This window comes from Bos indicus, chromosome 22 (genome assembly GCF_029378745.1).
Source record: "Bos indicus isolate NIAB-ARS_2022 breed Sahiwal x Tharparkar chromosome 22, NIAB-ARS_B.indTharparkar_mat_pri_1.0, whole genome shotgun sequence".
NCBI classification, from domain to species: Eukaryota; Metazoa; Chordata; class Mammalia; order Artiodactyla; family Bovidae; genus Bos; species Bos indicus.
This window is the reverse complement of record NC_091781.1, coordinates 2,068,473-2,087,383: the sequence shown is the minus strand read 5'-3', so window position 1 is coordinate 2,087,383 and position 18,911 is coordinate 2,068,473.

Below are 18,911 nucleotides of genomic sequence, written 5' to 3'. Positions count from 1 at the left end.
CTATTGAAGCCTGGTAGGCTGCAGTCCATGGGGTCGAGAAGAGTCGGACACAACTGAGCGACTTCAGTTTCACTTTTCACTTTCATGCATTGGAGAAGGAAATGGCAACCCACTCCAGTGTTCTTGCCTGAAGAGTCCCAGGAACGGGGGAGCCTGGTGGGCTGCCATCTATGGGGTCGCACAGAGTCAGACACGACTGAAGCGACTTAGCAGCAGCAGCAGCAGCAGCAGCAGCATTGAAGGCACCACAGCAAAGTTGTGAATATGCAGGATTTACTCATCAATGTACAAGGTCAAAAAACAGTTCAACTTAATAATGAGAAATTCTAATCCATCAGAGAACTCAGCTAAGCTGACATTGGTGATGCTTCAGCCCCATTTTTGCACAGGTAGAGCTAAAACAGCATCCCCTTTTCTCCATCAAGTTTGCTACTGACTGGTCTTTGCCTGGTTCCCTAAATGCAATCTCACTTATATAATATGAAAAGTAAGTTTGCTTTTTTTAACCAACATCTGATAGCGTAGCTATTTAAAAGCCACTCGACAGGATATTGAAGCTAAGAAATCTAACAAGTGGCTTGTTAGTGAAGAATGTCCTGGCTGAACTAAGGAACAGGCTTGCCACTTTTTACCCCATCCTCTGAGGATAATAAGTAAGGAGGACAAAATGAGTGCAGCCCTCCTGGGTCTTCCCTTAAGAGTTTAAAAGCAAAATATTGATTTTGAGTTACCCTGCTTCAGCTCAGCTTTGCCCTCATGATATTTTTATTCCCTTGTAGATTTCTGGGTCCATTTGTTGCAGATTTTAAAAAGTAAATCACTGGTGAATCTGTGCTGTGTCCATGTAACATTTCTGCACCTAAAAATATGGTCAATTGACACCTTAAAGGTTTCTGAGCAGCTCTAACTCTTAGTGACATCTCCAGTCGCATGCCCAGTACATTCAAAACAGATGAAGTGGAGGAATTGATTTTAGTTGTATAAAACCCTGGACAAAATCTCTTTGTGGCCATCTATGCAGTCTCTTGATGATTTATAAAGGATTTGCTTATGACACAAATGTGATCCTTCCACTCTTTTCCATTTTGTTTTTCAACTGGGTCCACAGTGAATTTCCTGATGCCAAGAGACCAACGTAGAATGTTCTTCAGTACCCAGTGGCAGCCATGTAATCTTTATGATCTTTGTATTAAGAAATGACACTAGAATTGTGACTCAGATTATTATCAATATTATTACCATAGAGCATTGAACTGAAACAGTCAGGGTTTATAAAGTCTAGCTACTATTTGAAAAATATTTTTATTTATTTATTTGGCTGCACTGGGTCTTAGCTGTGGCATGGAAGATCTTTAGTTGCAGCATGTGGGATCTAGCTCCCTGACCAGGGATGGGACCCAGGCCCATCCACTGAACCACCCGGGAAGTTCCAAATTCTATCTACTGTTTCAAGTGAGTTTTCTTTTGTTGTATGCAAAACTTGTCGACTGAATTCTGACTAGGAGAAGCTAAAGGAAAGTACAACAATATACATTCTAAATGAAGTTTAGACATTCTTCTCTGAGTTTCTAGGAGAGAGTTAAAAGGAGTTTACATTCGGGAATAAATCTAAATTATTAGAGAATAAGTCTAAATTCTGAATCTTCATTTAAATATTTTGGAAAGAATTTCCTAACTTATTAATAGTTTCATCAGTATTCAAAGGAGTGAACATCTTTCTTTTCTGGATCCTTCTAATAGAATAGATTTCAGCATCTTCCTCTGCTGGAGGATGTTTACAAAGTCTCCAGAATGCTTTGATTTTAAACCCCAAATGTTTAAGATGGCTCCCAGCTGTGCCACAGGGCTTCTAGGTGAGCTTTATAATGTACTTCCACTCCAGTGTTTTATACCTCTGGATTTCTCTTTATAAAATGAATATCCCCAACATTCCTATGAGACAAATATCTCTCTGTAGAGATGCTGCTGAAGTCACACAAAAAGGTAAAAATCTATTTGTCCCATACACATATTAAGGCACTGATGCAGGGAGCTATAATAAAGAGATAAACAAGACACAGATCATGGTAACATACCAGCAAGGGAATCAATCAATGGTCAAAACGTAATTATGGAACAGGAAAGTTAGGGACACATTAAACAGGATAGACACATTTCTGTCATACCATTTACACTAACATTTTCCATTCATGCTTGTTACAAGCAAGTCCAGGGATAATGTATGTGTTTAGAATACGGCTGCTGAAAATGCAAGAGGCAAACAGACCAAGTTTTAAGCCCTCCTTTTCTAGAGTCCAGGAAACAGTCAAGTCTTGACCTAGGTCCCAGGTGACTCCCTAAAAGTACAGCGTCTTTCACACCACCACCCAAAAGTTCTAGGACGTGCACTCAACTCTTGCAAAGTAACATCTAGCAAAATGATCACAAAGTCAGTACACAAAAGTCCTCTGCTACTTAAATAAAAATGAGAAGCCATGAAAGAATCTAGATGCTGAACAATCTTTTATTTATGCTCCCAAAAATGCCAGATTTTAAAATCAGTTTAAAAAAATGTCAAAATGGTTTTAAAAAATGCAATTATATACAGAGAGAAGTGAAGGTGGGTTCCATTAATCCAGCCACAGGAGAGGGCAGGGATGTCAGAGAAAGCTCCCAAAAGAGGAAACATTTGAGCCAAACATTGAACAAGGGTAAGAGCAGCAGCACTAATGGTAAAGAACCCACAGGCCAACGCAGGAGATGTAAGAGTTGCGGGTTTGATCCCTGGGTTGGGAGGATTCCCTGGAGGAAGTCATGGCAACCCACTCCAGTATTCTTCCCTGGAGAGTCACATGGACAGAGCAGCCTGGCGGGTAACAGTCCATGGGGTCACTAAGAGTTGGACACGACTGAGCAGATAAGCACGCATAAGAGCTCACCAAGGCCCCAAAGGGAACATGAGTTTCCTAGGGCTGCCGTGACAAAGACTGCACTTGGAGTGCTTAGCCCATGATACTGTCTCCAAGTTCTGAAACCAGAGTCCAAAGCCAAGGTGTCAGCAGTGGCGTGCTCCTTCTGAAGGCTTGAGGGTGGGGGGTGGGAGGCGGGGCGCGCTTGTCCTGAGTCTCTTTCCTCCCTTCTGTTAGTTCCTGTCTTGTGGCAGCATGGCTCCACGTGATACTCTCCCCATGTGTGTGTCTCCTGTCTAAATGTCCTCTTTCTCTAAGGACGTGCAGGATTAGGAGCCCATACACTTCAGTACTGTCACATCTTAACTAACTACATCTGCAAGTGGCCAGTTCCAAAGAAGACCACATTATTGAAGGTCCTATTAAACATACGAAGGGGAGGTGGCACATCGAGCTGTAACGGGGGAGCGGTGAGGCCAGGAAAGGCTGCAGGGCTCGCTGGTCACAAGGGACTCCAGGTGGAGCTTGAGTGCAGAGTCAGAGCACCGAGGCCTCGGGCTCTGGCCAAACACATGCTTTGACTTCCATCCCAAAGATCGTAGAAGCTGCAGGAGAATTCACAGCAGAGGAGTGACATAATCAGCTTTTCTGTTTAGAAAGAGTTCTCCTGGAACTTCCCTGGTGGTCTGGGGGCTGAGGCTCAGGGCTTCCAATGCAGGGGGCCTGGGTTCGATCTCTGGTCGGGGAACTAGATCCCACATGCTGCAGCTAACACCTATCACAGCCAAATAAAGGCATACTGAAAAGGAAATAAAAAAGAATGCTCCAGGTTTAGAACAGAAGAGGGATTCAAAGAGGCAGAGGAGAGGTAGAGAGGATTTGGGAGCCCTTAGAAGAAGGAAGCAACGTCTCTGCTTTTTAATATGCTGTCTAGGTTGGTCATAACTTTCCTTCCAAGGAGTAAGCGTCTTTTAATTTCATGGCTGCAATCACCATCTGCAGTGATTGTGGAGCCCCCAAAATAAAGTCAGCCACTGTTTCCCCATCTATCTGCCATGAAGTGATGGGACCTTGGAAGGAAAGTTATGACCAACCTAGACAGCATATTAAAAAGCAGAGATATTGCTTTGCCAACAAAGGTCCATCTAGTCAAGGCTATGGTTTTTCCAGTGGTCATGTATGGATGTGAGAGTTGGACTATAAAGAAAGCTGAGCACCGAAGAATTGATGCTTTTGAACTGTGGTGTTGGAGAAGACTCGAGAGTCCCTTGGACTGCAAGGAGATCCAACAAGTCTATCCTAATTGGAAGAACTGATGTTGAAGCTGAAACTCCAATACTTTGGCCACCTGATGCAAAGAGCTGACTCATTGAAAAAGACCCTGATGCTGGGAAAGATTGAGGGTAGGAGGAAAGGGGATGACAGAGGATGAGATGGTTGGATGGCATCATCAACTCGATGGACATGGGTTTGGATAGACTCTGTGAGCTGGTGATGGACAGGGAAGTCTGGCATGCTGCAATTCATGAGGTCGCAAAGAGTGAGACAGGACTGAGAGACTGAACTGAACTGAAGGAGAAGGAAATGGCAACCCACTCCAATATTCTTGCCTGAAGAATCCCAGGGATAGAGGAGCCTGGTGGGCTGCCATCTATGGGGCTGCACAGAGTCAGACACAACTGAAGTGACTTAGCAGCAGCAACAGCAGCAGAAGTTAAGGAAAAAAATTGTTTGTGACCATCTCAGAACTGTTTAATCAGTCTAATTTTTAAATTAATAACATATTTCCTCATCAGACTAATTCTCTACAAAGTAGGTAACTCTTATAATCAAGTTGAGGACAGACTCTGTGCCTGGGGTGGTACTAGGTTATGAGGCTACAGATTATAATTTACAAACAGATATTCATGTCATGATGTGTGATAGGCACCTATGGCTTAATGATGGAGCACATAAATGTTGAGAAGGCATTGTTACCTAAATTAAACAAAGTATGTGTTAGGTGTTCAGTCCTATCTGACTCTGCAACTCCATGGACTGTAGCCTGTGCCTCTGTCAATGGAATTTTCCAGGCAAGAATACTGGAGTGGATAGCCATTTCCTCCTCCAGAAGATTTTCCTGATCCAGGGATTGAACCTAGGTCTCCTGCATTGCAGGCAGGTTCTCTACCATCTGAGCCACCAGAGAAGCCCCCAGTGAAACAAATGTACAACCAAATACATTAGAGAGAAAATAAAAGTCAAATACCAAAACAGTAAGTGTTGGTAAAAGTGAAAATTGCAGGAAAGCTTTCTGGAGGAAGTGGTACTGTAGATGAGTCTTAAGAGTTAACTAGAATGAAGATAAAACAGAAATACAGCAAGCTCATGTTTTTTTTTGTTTGTTTGTTAGTTAGCTTGTTTGTTTTGGGTTTTGGCCATGCCATGTGGCATGTGGGATCTTCTCCCACTAGGGATCAATCCCCCTGCATTGAGAGCATGGAGTCTTACCCACTGGACCACCAGGGAAGTCTTGAGCTTATGTTTTGACTTCTCATTTGAAAGCAAGTTATTACTTCCTTTGCCTTTCAGGGGATAAATTAAGAACTCCTAAGGATTATAAGGTTAGGGATGGAAGGGTCATTGTAAGCACCCATTTCTAAAGTTTATTTTATAAACTGACTTGAATGTCTGTAACATTCAAAAGATCTACATGGTGTCAAATGCCTTGACTCCACCTTTAAGGTTAATATGAGGAAGTGGCTACTGTAGGGAGACTAACAAGAAGTCTTCTTCCAAAAATAAACACAGTATCCTTGTCAGCATGCTGGCAAAAAAACCGTGTCGATGTATTGCTGAGCCATCCTAACTGATTTTTAATCCAAAAAGAAAGTGATTCATTTTTGCCCTTTAGGTGACAGGAGTGATTTTTATATTGTGAAATCCTGGCAAAGGTTTCCTATTCACAATAGGTGAGGGGAAAAGGCTGCATTAGGTACCATCTGTCAAATATAAATCCTTCAAAACTAGTGATGACCCCAGAATAAAGTATGTAACATAAATGTAGACGATATATTTGATATGCATAATTCTGTTAAGAGGAGGCATCTTCACATAATTTATGATCTTTCTTTCTTAATGAGATTAAATAATTTTATACCCTCCTACTTTGGGGGTAGACTATTAAAATTCAATTAAAATTAAAAAGCTTGATAACTCTGTTTCCTGGACACATGACTAAGGTCTTATTAAATAATAATTAAATATTGGTGACTAAAACACAATAATTCAGATTGCAAGACTATTAAAATTTAATTAAAATTAAAAAGCTTTGATAACTTTATAACTCTGTTTCCTGGACACATGACTAAGGTCTTATTAAATAATAGTTAAATATTGGTGACTAAAACACAATAATTCGGATTGCAATGTAGTTTCTTTTTTAAAATATTTACTCATTTGGGTGCTCCAGGTCTTAGTCGCAGCTCATCGAATCTTTAATTGCAGCATCTGAACTCTTAGTTGTGACATGTGAGATCTGGTTCCCTGACCAGGGATGGAACCCAGGGCCCCTGCAGTGGGAGCACAGAGTCTTAGCCACTGGACCACTAGGCAAGTCCCTGCAATACGATGACTTTCTTTACAACATAAGCCCTGGGGAAACTAATATATCAGTCAGGATGGTTTCAGCTACAAGCCGTAGAACCCCAACTAAAGATGGCGTAAAAAGAATCAGTATCTTAAACAGACCTTATGGTGTGTAATCGTATAACCTAAGTCCCCTACTGTCCTTTTTAAAATGTATTTCATGTGGAAACTTTACCCTCTGCCCCTGAAGGAAAATTCCAATAATGCAAGTAAATAAATAATTTGCAGTCTTTTTAAGTTGGAAAACTTTCTAAGTGTAATAACTGTCTGTGGTCCCAGGTAATAATCATAAATTTGAGCGTGATTTTGAGTTAAAACGTCGTCTCTCCCTAATTCTTGGGGCTTCTGAAGGCAGGAAGCCAGGGAAAGCAGCATGAACCTGCCCCTTATCCTCCCCCTCCCACTGACTCACTTAAGAGTCAAAGCAGAAGAGGTGAGGGGGTGAAAGGAGCCCAGAATTTGTTTCTTGACTGGCCCTGTGAGTGGCATAGGTAACCCAGCCAATGATGAAAACTGATTGTTCTTCTTGGGGACCTTCAGAGTTTGTTCAGAGACCATCCGTAAGAACGTGCATATCCTGTGACATGGGCAAAGCATTTGCTCTCTCTCTCTCTGCCAGTCTCCATTCTGCTCCTTGGAATTCTCCAGAAGTCTCCACAGACGCTCTTTCTGTTGTGGCCTTGCTGCTCCCAAGGGTTCTCCTCTTGAACAAGATTCAGAATCATTCTCTCTCTCTCCCCTCTCCCCCAACACTTTCCTCCTCTTCTCTTATCTTCCCACATCTAATTCTTGGGAAATCTCACCCTTCTTTTAGCAGAAAAATCTCTATCATCCATCTTCAGAGATTTCAACTAGTAAAAAACAGAGTTATCCCAGAAAGACCTCAGAAAACCTCTCAAAGGTGATGATCCTACCCAGCAACTCCACTCCTGGCATACACCCAGAGAAAACTATACTTTGAAAAGATCCATGCACCCCAGTGTTCACTGGGCCACTGTTTACAATAGTCAGGACAAGGAAGTGGCCTAAATATTCATCAGGAGAGGAACAGATAAAGAAGATATGGTACATCTATACAATGGAATATTACTCAGCCATAAAAAAGAATGAAATCATGTCATTTGCAGCAACATGGACTTAGAATATGTCACACGAAGTGAAGTAGTCAGATACAGAAAGACAAATATCATACGATATTGCTCACATGTGGACTCTAAAAAAAGGGTATCTACAAAATAGAAATAGAGTTACAGATGTAGAAAACAAACTTACGGTTACCAGGGAGTAAGAGGGAGTCTGGGATTGACATATACACAGTACTATATATAAAATAGATAACTAATAAGAACTACTATATAGCACAGGGATCTCTACTCAGTATTCTGTAATAAGAAATATGGAAAAAGAAACTAAAAAAGAGTGAATATATGTATATGTAGAACTGATGCTCTGTGCTCTACACCTCAAAATAATACAAGAGTGTAAATCAACTATACTCCAATAAAAATTAAAAATTAATTATTCTGATTATGCTAACTGACCACTTACTAATTCCAGGTACTTTTCATGATTTAGATCATTTAATCTTCAGAGCAAATCTATGAGGTAGAAAGTACTCACTTTCTCCACGAAAATGGGGCACAGAAAAAATAAGAAACTTGCCATGTCTCCCACCTGGCGGGCGATGGAGCATGGATGGGTCCTCTTTTCCTTGCATTCTGGCCTCTTAATTAGATCTTCTGGTGACTGTTTGCCATCCCCTCTTCCCTGCTCTAGGGCTTCCCTGGTGGCTCAGACAGTAAAGCGTCTGCCTGCAGTGCGGGAGATCCAGGTTCGATCCCTCGGTTGGGAAGATCCCCCGGACAAGGAAATAGCAACCCACTCCAGTACTCTTGCCTGGAAAATTCCGTGTACTGAGGAGCCTGGTGAGCTACAGTCCATGGGGTTGAAAAGAGTCGGACACGACTGAGCGAACACATTCTATTCTCATTCATTCTTCCCTGCTCAGGTACATAAGCACACACCCTGTCTCATTGTCCCAAGAGAGCATCTCTCAAAATAGCATCTCTAGCACCTTAAAAAGACACATCTTTGATATCCACATGAAAGCAAGTGAAAGAGTGTCTACCCCATGCCTCACTGCAACCAGAGCTGAGCCAATCACTTTCTAGGCATCGGACCGACACCCAGGAAGGAAGGCACAGGCAACTTAAGGGCCCAGGAAACACTCAGACGCTCCTTCCTCATTCTCATATCGAACTTTGCCTGCTTCTCTTTTCTTTGTTGACCTTGGTCTTTGAAGGTGCCTGGGCTTGGCTCTTGCTGCTGGATCTTCGGTCCTTGTCTTGGTCCGACACATCTTGGTTAACAGACATGAGTTAGGTGCTACAAGACCTTAGCCCTTAGCCCCTCAGACCAACTAGAGAATGTCGAATAGCAAACCTTGGAAAATAACCACTTTCCACTTTATTCACATCCGTGAGGATTTTGCCAACTGTACAAATTAATATGGGCATTTTTGGCCCATATGTGGAACATTAGAGCATTTGCTATGGAAAAATCTGCTAAATTGGAGATCATCAGCTGTGTACTGAGAACAAATAAAAGCAATTATGTTCAATGTTAAAAAAAAAAAAAAAAAAAAACACCTTTAGTCTGTCCTTCTGTGAATCCTTAATAGAATTGAGGCTCAGTCAAATCACAAGCAAATTCAACCAATCAGAATTTAATCACTCCTTAATCCTGGACTTCCTCTGCATCCAGTATTTGATTTCTCGCAAGTATCTAAGATTGCGGGAGTCAGACATAACTCAGCAACTAAACCACCAACACGGCCATCGGTCTCAGAAATCACATGTAGTAGAAGTCAAAAAAGCAAAAGAGGCTAGGTTTTAAATGTTCTCAGCACAAAAAAGAAATGAGCATTATGTGACAATGCAGAGGTGTCAGCTAAAGCTACGGCGGTCACCACTCGCATCACACATAAGTGCATCACACCAGCGCCTGAAACCTACACAATGTTATGTCAGTCATATCTCAATTTTTAAAATGTGTTAAACATTATTATTCCTTTATTTGACACACTCTGTTTACTATGAGTATTCCTTACTCTACTGTTCTACTTCATTTTGGTTTGGAGTTTTTCATTTATAGAAATTTTCTGCTTCTTATGGTCAAGTTTGTCTCTCTTTTCCTTGATAATACTAAAACATCCTTCCTAAAACTAGAAAATTATGCAGTCTCCAAAAACATGATAAATATCCAAAGTACTTCTTGTTTTTTCAGTTTCTGGAGCTAATTTTGACTATACAGATCTTTGTTGGCAAAGTAATGTCTCTGCTTTTTAATGTGCTGTCTAGGTTTGTCATAGCTTCCCTTCCAAGGAGCATAGATTTTCTTCCCAGTCTTTTAATTTCATGGCTTGTCATAAAACCTTTAATTTCAAGGTTTGTCTTAGCTTTTCTTCCAAGGAGTCATAGCTTTTCTTCCAAGTCTTTTAATTTCATGGCTGCAGTCACTGTCTGCAGTGATTTTGGAGCTCAAGAAAATAAAGTCTGTCACTGTTTCCAGTTTTTCCCCATCTATTTGCCATGAAGTGATGGGACCGGATGCCATGATCTTAGTTTTTTGAATGCTGAGCTTTAAGCCACCTTTTTCACTCTCTTCTTTCGCCTTCATCAAGAGGCTCTTTAGCTCCTCTTTACTTTCTGCCATAAGGGTGGTGTCATCTTAATATCTGAGGTTGTTGATATTTCTCCTGGTAATCTTGATTCCAGTTTGTGCTTCATCCAGCCCAGCATTTTGCATGATGTACTCTGCATCTAAGTTAAATAAGCAGGGTGACAATATACAGCCTTGACATACTCCTTTCCCAATTTGAAACCATTCTATTGTTCCATGTCTGGATCTAACACTTGTTTCTTGATCTGCACACAGGTTTTGCAGGAGGCAGGTAAGGTGGTCTGGTATCCCCATCTCTTTAAAAATTTTCCACAGAATTTTGCTATACAGAAAAGTAAATCAATTATACACCTATGTGCATTCTTTTTTATGTATTCTTTTCCATTGTGGTTTATCGTAAGATGTTGAATATAGCTCTCTGTGCTCTACAGGAGGGCCTTGTAGTGCTTCCGTCCATACGTAGAAGTTTACACCTGCTGACCCCAGCCTCCCACTCCATCCCTACCCACTCCCCTCCCCTTGGCAACAACCAGTCTGCTCTCTAAGTCCATGATTCTGTTTCTGTTTCACAGAAAGGGTAATCTGTGTTATGTTTTAGATTCCATTTATAAGAGATATCATATGATGTTGTCTTCCTCCTTCTGACTTATCTAACTTCGTCTGATAATCTCTACATCCATCCACATTGCTGCAAATGGCATCATTTCATTCACTTTGTGGCTGAGCAATATTCCATTGCATACCTGTTCCATATCTTCTTTATCCACTCATCTGTCAATGGACATTGAGGTTGTTTGCCTGTCTTGGTTATTGTGAATAGTGCTGCTATGAACACAAGGGTATGTGCATCTTTTGAATTACAGTTTGTCTGGATATATGCCCAGGAGTGGGATCATCACCTACTCTGATATCCTAAGGTTTCTGCAGACTTCATCAGAATTCTGCACAGAATCAAGCTCAAGTTCCCTCTATGGCCACTGGCCAACCTCAGTCCCAAATAAATATCAACATACGTCATCAATTAATCAACGAGACCAGCCGTCTCTCCTCAGACTCTCTTGAAACCAGCATCTCCACATTCACTCAACACCCCAAGCTCAAGCCACCAGCATGTCTTGCTTGGTCCAGTGCAGGAGCCCTTTATTTCTTTTCTGCACGACAGCCAGAGGAATAATTTAAAACATAAATCAAATCCTATTTCTCCACTGCTTGTGCACTTCCAGTGCCTTCTTACACCCTTTAGCATGTAAAAAGCTCAGGTGAGTGCTCATTTAAGGCGGTGGATGATTTGGCTGCAGACTGCCTCTCTTACCTCATCTTCAGTCAGTCACCTCAACCAGTCTCCTCTCAGGTTCTAGCACAGAGACCTGGCTCCCGGCTCCAGGCTGCTCTGCCCACCTGCCTTGTGCTGGGACTCACCAGCTCTGACACCTCAGAGCTGCTCTCCGAACTCCCCATCCAGAGCAGCTTTCCACACCAACCTGCTCTATTTTCTGCATCACTCTTATCATGATCTGAAATTGCCTTATAAACTTGCTTTCTTTTTCGTTTTATGTCTGTCTCCTTTCACCACTAAACCCAGCACCTAGCATAGTGAGTCAGGTAGTGAGTCCTTAGTAACTACCCATTGAATGGATGGATGGGTGGATAGATGGATGAATATACAATCATCCCCAAGTTTGTAGGCAGAGGGGCTTCCCAGAAGCTGACTGCCAATGCAGAAAGTGCCAGTGACTCAGGTTCAGTTTCTGGGTTGGAAAGATCCCCTGGAAGAGGAAATGGCAACCCATGCCAATATTCTTGCCTGAAAAATTTCATGGACAGAGGAATCTGACAGGCTATAGTCCACGGGATTGCAAAGAGCTGGACACGACTCAGTGACTGAGCATGCATGCATTGAGGCAGACTTTCTTCCCTAGCACCTCTATCCTTAGACTGATGTCTTGTGCAGTATATCATTGTTTGTTTTTTATCAATTTTTTAAAGTGTAGTCCTCGTCCCATTGTCTTAACTCCTTCTTCCCTTTGTTGTTGTTGTATTAGTCACTTGGTCACATCCGACTCTTTGTGACCCCATGGACTGTAGCCCCCAGGCTCCTCTGTCCGTGGGATTCTCCAGGCAAGAATACTGGAGTGGGCTGCCATTCCCTTCTCCAGGGGATCTTCCTGATCCAGGGATTGAACCCAGGTCTCCTGCATTTCAGGCAGATATTTTACCATCTGAGCCATCAGGGAAGCCCCCTTCTTCCTTTTAATTTCCTCCAATAAACAGGCTTTCTTTATCTCTCATCATTGTCTTCAACACTTTATTTTTTTAAGTTTTGGATGAGCTGGGTCTTCATTTCAGATCCTAGAGCACATGGGCTTCAGTAGTTGCAGTGCGTGGGCTCGGTGGCCCCAAGGCATGCGGGATCTTAGTACCCCAACCAGGGATCAAACTCTTGTTTGTCCCTTGTGCTGGAATGCAGATTCTTAACCACTGAACTACCAAGGAAGTCCCTATCAATTTTTTAAATTGAAGTATAGTTCATTTACCAGGTGGCTCTAGTGGTAAGGAACCCACCTGCCAATGCAGGTAAGAGATGCAGGTTCAATCCCTGGATGGGGAGAACCCGGAGGAGGACACGGCAACTCACTCCAGTATTCTTGCCTGAAGAATCCCATGGACAGAGGAGCCGGGGGGGCCACAGTCCATGGGGTCACAAAGAATCAGACACGATTGAAGTAACGCGGCATGCACACACAGTTCATTTACACTGCTGTACTAACTACTGCTGTACAGCAAAGCGAATCTGTTATACAAACACATGTTGTTTTTTAATATACTTTTCCATTGCAGTTTATCCTAGGATATTGCCATTAATATTTGTTAACACCCAAATATTCATTTTCCTCTCCCTTTCCTTGTAGCCCTAAATTTGGGAGGCTGTTTGTATGCTTTCCCCAGACTTTGAAATGACCCCATCACTCTGGGCATGGAGATTGATTCAGTGATGAGCAGGGTACCTTCTACGCCTCTGAGAACAGAGGAGAACCTGGAAGCTTCTGGAAAAGACTCTTTTTCCTCAATATTGTTTAAATATGAATTAGTCTTGATGTAGATACAATCCCAGTGAAAATCCCAACAGAGTTTTTAAAAAGTAAAAACGCAGTAAAACGAAGAAATGATCAGAAAGCAATGATGATGTATATGACTACATGATACTTCTTTTTCTAAAATATTAATTTAAATGTTTATTTCCTCTTACATTTTGTATGATAAACTCTTTTAAAGCTCTGGCTTTATATTGACGAGCTAATTCTAAAATTCAAATGGAAATGCAAAGGACTGAAATAGTTGCAGTTTTTGACTGCATCCCATTACTTTGTACATACAATGTTCATAAGTTTTAAATGTAACTTTAATTCCATTCATGATTTCTCCTTTAGTCCTACGTATGTGTGTGTATGCTCAGTCATGTCCAACTCTTTGCAATCCTATGGACTGTAGCCCACCAGGCTCTTCTGTCCATGTATTCCAGACAAAAATACTGGAGTGAGTTGCCATTTCCCTCTCCTGGGAATCTTCCTGACCCAGGAATCAAATACACAATTCTTGCATCTCCTGCATTGGCAGGCAGATTCTTCACCACTGGAACTTTTTAGTCCTAATAAAAGAATGATTTTAAATATTCAAATTTGTATTGTTGATTTAAAACTTTTTTCACAATGGTCGCAAAACACGACTTTGAAATTTCAACTATTTTGGAAGCTAAAAAGAAATTTGAGTTTTTCTTTATGAACAATTTTTATAAAATATCTTCAAATTATTGAAATGTCCTGACCCATAACTTTGAAAGTAAGTATTAACTTAAGTTTCTACCGTCTAATTGCTATATCATACCCCTTGTGTACTGTGAAGCTAGGAATGAAAACCAAGGATTTAGTCTGTAGTTCTTTCTCTACAGAAAGCCTTGTGTCATCAAATCTGTTTAGAGAGAAAATAAATAGAATTTTAATAGCTATTCTTTTTTGTAATAGCTAGTCTTAATAATCCGGAGAAGGCAGTGGCAACCCACTCCAGTACTCTTGCCTGGAAAATCCCATTGCCGGAGGAGCCTGGTAGGCTGCAGTCCATGGGGTCTAAAAGAGTCGGACACGACTGGGCGACTTCACTTTCACTTTTCACTTTCATGCCTTGGAGAAGGAAATGGCAACCCACTCCAGTCTTCTTGCCTGGAGAATCCCAGGGATGGGGGAGCCTGGTGGGCTGCCCTCTATGTGGTCGCACAGAGTCGGACATGACTGAAGCGACTTAGCAGCAGCATTCTTAATAAAGAAATAGCCTCACTCCCCTCGCTGTAATAGAACATCTGAGAACTTTCAGCAGGAAAATAATTGGCTGCTTTGCTCATGTTCAGAAAAGGGAAACCTGAGGGAAATTTCACCATTTTCATAAATCAGAGACACTTATAATCCTTTCCCCTACAAGCAGTTGCTGCAATTCACTTCGTATTATTATGTATATTACAAACTACTAACACAAGAGGTGAATTCAAAGTACACTGTTATCTCCTAGACAAAGATGATGTGCTGATGACAGTCACTTCCTGTATCTACAAGTCAGTGAAGATGAAAGTGACACCCATTCCTTTTCTTGGGAATCAGAGGCTGAATCACCATATTCAGCATCGGTCGTACCAGATCTTTAAAGAACTAGCAAAAACCAACAAGTAATCATAAATTCAGAAATAACCATTCTTTCACTTAACAAAAGCATTCACTCTTTCTAGAAAAATAGAACACATCTTCCACATAGAATTTTTTCTTTGATATTAAATTGTCTTCTTTTTGTTGTTGCCAGTGTTTGGTTGGTTTTGGATTACCAGTAACTTTTGTAACTTCTCTTAAAAATAAAGAGTAACAATTTTCCAACTGTAATGACTATAAACATTTACACCACACTGAATTATTACATCAAAAATGTTTTTTAAATTATACAAAGAGAATTAATTTTAAAAAACTCTCTAAAATGTTTTGATTAAAAAATATAAGAGCAACAAAAAAGAGTAATAATGTTAGGAAATTAATAGATTTAACAATACAGTCAGAGATAATCTAACCTTATGAATCCTGGTGCCCTCAGGGCTAGCACGGAGTCTGGCAGCTGGAAGTCCTTCACAAACTTGTGTTGAATGAGCTTACGCAGCACTGTCTAAACAGTGCCATCCCAGAAAAAGCACTCTGGTGCTGTTGGAGATAAATCACATTCTTTCGGCACTGTTAAGATTCCTTGACTTATTTGGTATGCTACCAAAGCTTTTTCTCTTCCATTCTGGAAGCCCTTTTAATCCAACTCTAGTTCTCCGACATTAACATTTACTTTTCAATCTACTAAAGGAAGGGTAGGAAGAGAGGGAAAAAGAAAAGGAAGATATATAGCCCATGAAACTTCTCCACCTATTCCTCTTACTGCTGTTTGCTCACGGTAAGCCATCTAAAAGGTGGATTTTGGTCCAAGAGGTCAACACAGGTGTTTAAATAAGAATCTCATCATTCACATTCAATCCACAGATGTGCTTTGGCCCTGGGCAAAATTTTCCCAGATTTTAAGATATTTGGATGGTATCCAATATTTGTAAGTTGAGGAAGTTTGCATAAATACCTAAATTCTGCCTTGCTTGAAAAATTAGGAGAATTAATAAAAACCAGTGCCCAAATATTCACCAGTGACAGTGGGCTGCAACTGAATAATGATTCCCCTTTAGAGGAGGGCATGTTATCCTCTGTGCCATAGACACCCCACCTCCAATTCTGTCTGCAGCTGCCTTTGTGATTGTGGACTGCAGACCGTCCACAAGTGCCATGGCTGGGAGCATGGGCTCTGAACCCAACCACCTCGACTGGAATCCAGAGCCTGTAATGTATGATCAGTGCTTCTCTTGGGGAAGTTACTGAATCTTTCTGTACCTCAGTTCCTGATGTGTAAAGTAAGATAATAATTAATATCCACCTTGTGATGGTGGGCTTCCCTGGTGGCTCAGATGGTAAAGAATCCGCCTGCAATGCAGGAGACCTGGGTTTGATCCCTGGGTCAGGAAGATCCCCTGGAGGAGGGCATGGCAGCCCACTCCTGTATTCTTACCTGGAGAACTCCATGGACAGAGGAGCGTGGCAGGTTACAGTCCATGGAGTCACAAAGAGTCAGACACAGCTGAGCAAATAACATTTTCACTTTTCACTTGTGATGAGGATTAAATGATTTTATACATGAAAGAACTTAGAACAAAGCCTCACATGTCACAGGTAGCCAGTAAATATCAATTATTACCATCACCTTGCCTGAACTGTGTTTTCTTACAGTAAGGTTAAGAAAAAAGTGAAATAGTACCTACCCTTCTGTCGCAATCAAAAGTGGGAAATATACAACTGACTTGGAAAATAAAACTCTTTCTATGTCTGTGCCAAGGCAAATGATGATCCCACCATGAAACAATTCACAGCAAGAGCTGCAACCAGAAATGCAGGATAATGGTGGGAAAAGATTATCTAAAGAAGGCATTGAGGCTTAACACAATTTTTTTTTTTAATTTAAACAATATTGATGGATTGATGTCTTGATGCAAAGCACAGCAATAAATTAAAAGAAAAGAAAATGGAATTAACCCTGCTTCTCTCATTCACTTTATCTACCTGGCTCTTACTCAGGCGCATTCAGTTTAGTCATTCTGAATTTAAGTTTTAATTTTAAAATAAGTCTATGAACTATTCCCCCACCAAAAACGATAGTTGTCTGGATGAGGTAAACTGAACTTAAAACCCCAGACATTAGAAAACCCAAGCTTTTTTTTTTTTTTAACAGTACTATAATAACCAACAATGACCTACTGTATAGCACAGGGAACTCTGCTCAATATTCTGTGATAACCTATATGCGAAAAGAATCTAAAAAAGAATAAAGATACGTATATGTATGAAGGAATCACTTTGCTGTACACCTGAAACTAACACATCATTGTGAATCAACTCTGCTCCAATAAAATTTTAATTAAATTTTTTTACATTATTGTAATAGCACATCATTAAAAACTGTGAAATAAACAACCACATTTCTAAACAATCAATTTAATAATATAATAAACGTAAAATAGACTTCTGTGAAACGTGGCCCAGGAGTATAGAACATCCTTGCACAAAATGGAACAAAATGAACAAAAGACATAAACTCAAGGAATAAGTCCGCTATGCCAAAACAAAAGGGAAAAGAATCCAATCTATCAACTGTGGTAAGAACCATCCAGAGACAGAGAAATCTCTAGCATGTTGAAGGCAGACTCTGGGAATCAATACAAAACAAGAGCAGTAAAGTCCAACTGAAGGCGTTGGTTACAACTCTGCAAACTCTCTCCAGGCTGGGGAAAACAGCTGGCCCCAGGGAAGATCAGAGCATCTCAGAGTGCTCCCTCCTCCCATCACTGGGAGGAAGAGCTAAGGTGCACAAAATGAAGGCTTCAGAGGGCCGAAGGAGGTATGGGCCACTGTATCATATTGAACCAGGCAGTTTTCATAAAAAGGCATAACCCCAGAAATTCTGATTCAGTCAGCACTGAGCAGGAAAGGATACAGCAATGCAAAACGTTACCTATTACAGCATTACCTATATAGCAAACATCTGTAAACAGATTAAATGATCGTCAGTGGGGAAACGGATAACCATAGTGCACCCATGGAATACTCTTGCAACCAGCCCCCCAAATGAGGAAGCTCTTTATGCACTGATATGAAATAATTTCCAACATACACTGTTAAGAGAAAAAGAGAAGCATGATGCAGAAGAGTGCTGTAATATGCTTTGCTGTCATTGTTTTTCAGTTGCTCAGCTGTGTTTGACTCTTTGTGACCCCATGGACTGCAGTGCACCAGGCTTCCTTGTCTTTCACCATATCCCGGAGTTTGCTCAAACTCATGTCCATTGAGTCAGTGATGCCATCCAACCATCTCATCGTCTGTCGTTCCCTTCTCCTCCTGCCTTCAGTCTTTCCCAGCATCAGGGCCTTTTCGAATAAGTCAGTTCTTGCTACCATTGGGGAAAAATTAAATTATAAATGTGTCTCTATTTGAATAAAATATCTCTATAAATATTTATTAAAAAAATAATATTGGTTGTATCTGGGAAGAGCAACTGAGTGGCTGGGAAAAAAAGGGGGAAAGAAGATTTCCCTTTTTTACTCTTAAATTTTAAATCATGTGAATATATTGTTGCTGCTGCTCAGTCGCTTCAGTCATGTCTGACTCTGTGTGACCCTATGGACTGTAAAGTGTCAGGCTCCTCTGTCCATGTAATTCTCCAGGCAAAAATACTGGAGTGGGTTGCCATGCTCTTCTCCAGGAGATTTTCCCAACCCAGGGATTGAACCCAGGTCTCCTGCATTGCAGGCAGATTCAATGCATCTGCTGAGCCACCAGGGAAGTCCCTGTGAATGTATTACTTATTCTAAAAATAAATAAATGCCCGAGAAACATAAAAAAAGAAAGGAAGAAAGGAAGGAGGGAAGTAGGGAGGGAAAGAGGAGGGAAGATCAGATTATAGGAAAATAGCACCTGCAAAGTTTTCCTGAAAAAAAAATCTGTATAACACAATCCAATCATGCAAAAGAGACTGAAGATATAGAGGGCAGTATGCAAGGTACTAGCAGGAGGCTTAAGATCCATTCAATATAAATAATGGCAAGTCATT